This window comes from Lupinus angustifolius, chromosome LG13 (genome assembly GCF_001865875.1).
Source record: "Lupinus angustifolius cultivar Tanjil chromosome LG13, LupAngTanjil_v1.0, whole genome shotgun sequence".
NCBI lineage: Eukaryota > Viridiplantae > Streptophyta > Magnoliopsida > Fabales > Fabaceae > Lupinus > Lupinus angustifolius.
The window spans coordinates 11,722,337-11,725,775 of NC_032021.1; positions in this window are offsets into that span (position 1 = coordinate 11,722,337).

Sequence of the window (3,439 nt, forward strand, 5' to 3'; positions counted from 1 at the left end):
GATGAGGATGAGGATAGGATGTGGACGATAATGAGGATGAGGATGGGGATAGGATTAGGATGAGGACGAGATAGGATGAGGACGAGAATGAGGATGAGGATAAGAAGACGAGGAGAATGAGGATGAGGATAGGATGAGGACGAGGATAAGGATAGGATGGGGATGAGGAAATGGATTAGGATGAGGATGATGATGAAGATAAGGAAGAGGAGGAGAATGAGGATGAGGAGGAGGATGAGGATGAGGATAAGGATGAGGACGAGAATGAGGATGAGGAGGAGGATGAGGATGAGGATAAGGATGAGGACGAGAATGAGGATGAGGAGGAGGATGAGGATGAGGATAAGGATGAGGACGAGAATGAGGATGAGGAGGAGGATGAGGATGAGGATAAGGATGAGGACGAGAATGAGGATGAGGAGGAGGATGAGGATGAGGATAAGGATGAGGACGAGAATGAGGATGAGGAGGAGGATGAGGATGAGGATAAGGATGAGGACGAGAATGAGGATGAGGAGGAGGATGAGGATGAGGATAAGGATGAGGACGAGAATGAGGATGAGGAGGAGGATGAGGATGAGGATAAGGATGAGGACGAGAATGAGGATGAGGAGGAGGATGAGGATGAGGATAAGGATGAGGACGAGAATGAGGATGAGGAGGAGGATGAGGATGAGGATAAGGATGAGGACGAGAATGAGGATGAGGAGGAGGATGAGGATGAGGATAAGGATGAGGACGAGAATGAGGATGAGGAGGAGGATGAGGATGAGGATAAGGATGAGGACGAGAATGAGGATGAGGAGGAGGATGAGGATGAGGATAAGGATGAGGACGAGAATGAGGATGAGGAGGAGGATGAGGATGAGGATAAGGATGAGGACGAGAATGAGGATGAGGAGGAGGATGAGGATGAGGATAAGGATGAGGACGAGAATGAGGATGAGGAGGAGGATGAGGATGAGGATAAGGATGAGGACGAGAATGAGGATGAGGAGGAGGATGAGGATGAGGATAAGGATGAGGACGAGAATGAGGATGAGGAGGAGGATGAGGATGAGGATAAGGATGAGGACGAGAATGAGGATGAGGAGGAGGATGAGGATGAGGATAAGGATGAGGACGAGAATGAGGATGAGGAGGAGGATGAGGATGAGGATAAGGATGAGGACGAGAATGAGGATGAGGAGGAGGATGAGGATGAGGATAAGGATGAGGACGAGAATGAGGATGAGGAGGAGGATGAGGATGAGGATAAGGATGAGGACGAGAATGAGGATGAGGAGGAGGATGAGGATGAGGATAAGGATGAGGACGAGAATGAGGATGAGGAGGAGGATGAGGATGAGGATAAGGATGAGGACGAGAATGAGGATGAGGAGGAGGATGAGGATGAGGATAAGGATGAGGACGAGAATGAGGATGAGGAGGAGGATGAGGATGAGGATAAGGATGAGGACGAGAATGAGGATGAGGAGGAGGATGAGGATGAGGATAAGGATGAGGACGAGAATGAGGATGAGGAGGAGGATGAGGATGAGGATAAGGATGAGGACGAGAATGAGGATGAGGAGGAGGATGAGGATGAGGATAAGGATGAGGACGAGAATGAGGATGAGGAGGAGGATGAGGATGAGGATAAGGATGAGGACGAGAATGAGGATGAGGAGGAGGATGAGGATGAGGATAAGGATGAGGACGAGAATGAGGATGAGGAGGAGGATGAGGATGAGGATAAGGATGAGGACGAGAATGAGGATGAGGAGGAGGATGAGGATGAGGATAAGGATGAGGACGAGAATGAGGATGAGGAGGAGGATGAGGATGAGGATAAGGATGAGGACGAGAATGAGGATGAGGAGGAGGATGAGGATGAGGATAAGGATGAGGACGAGAATGAGGATGAGGAGGAGGATGAGGATGAGGATAAGGATGAGGACGAGAATGAGGATGAGGAGGAGGATGAGGATGAGGATAAGGATGAGGACGAGAATGAGGATGAGGAGGAGGATGAGGATGAGGATAAGGATGAGGACGAGAATGAGGATGAGGAGGAGGATGAGGATGAGGATAAGGATGAGGACGAGAATGAGGATGAGGAGGAGGATGAGGATGAGGATAAGGATGAGGACGAGAATGAGGATGAGGAGGAGGATGAGGATGAGGATAAGGATGAGGACGAGAATGAGGATGAGGAGGAGGATGAGGATGAGGATAAGGATGAGGACGAGAATGAGGATGAGGAGGAGGATGAGGATGAGGATAAGGATGAGGACGAGAATGAGGATGAGGAGGAGGATGAGGATGAGGATAAGGATGAGGACGAGAATGAGGATGAGGAGGAGGATGAGGATGAGGATAAGGATGAGGACGAGAATGAGGATGAGGAGGAGGATGAGGATGAGGATAAGGATGAGGACGAGAATGAGGATGAGGAGGAGGATGAGGATGAGGATAAGGATGAGGACGAGAATGAGGATGAGGAGGAGGATGAGGATGAGGATAAGGATGAGGACGAGAATGAGGATGAGGAGGAGGATGAGGATGAGGATAAGGATGAGGACGAGAATGAGGATGAGGAGGAGGATGAGGATGAGGATAAGGATGAGGACGAGAATGAGGATGAGGAGGAGGATGAGGATGAGGATAAGGATGAGGACGAGAATGAGGATGAGGAGGAGGATGAGGATGAGGATAAGGATGAGGACGAGAATGAGGATGAGGAGGAGGATGAGGATGAGGATAAGGATGAGGACGAGAATGAGGATGAGGAGGAGGATGAGGATGAGGATAAGGATGAGGACGAGAATGAGGATGAGGAGGAGGATGAGGATGAGGATAAGGATGAGGACGAGAATGAGGATGAGGAGGAGGATGAGGATGAGGATAAGGATGAGGACGAGAATGAGGATGAGGAGGAGGATGAGGATGAGGATAAGGATGAGGACGAGAATGAGGATGAGGAGGAGGATGAGGATGAGGATAAGGATGAGGACGAGAATGAGGATGAGGAGGAGGATGAGGATGAGGATAAGGATGAGGACGAGAATGAGGATGAGGAGGAGGATGAGGATGAGGATAAGGATGAGGACGAGAATGAGGATGAGGAGGAGGATGAGGATGAGGATAAGGATGAGGACGAGAATGAGGATGAGGAGGAGGATGAGGATGAGGATAAGGATGAGGACGAGAATGAGGATGAGGAGGAGGATGAGGATGAGGATAAGGATGAGGACGAGAATGAGGATGAGGAGGAGGATGAGGATGAGGATAAGGATGAGGACGAGAATGAGGATGAGGAGGAGGATGAGGATGAGGATAAGGATGAGGACGAGAATAAGGATGAGGATTGGATGAGAATGAGGATGAGGATAAGATGAGTACGAGGATGAGAATGAGGATGAGGATGAGGTTAGGATGAGGATGAGGATGAGGATGA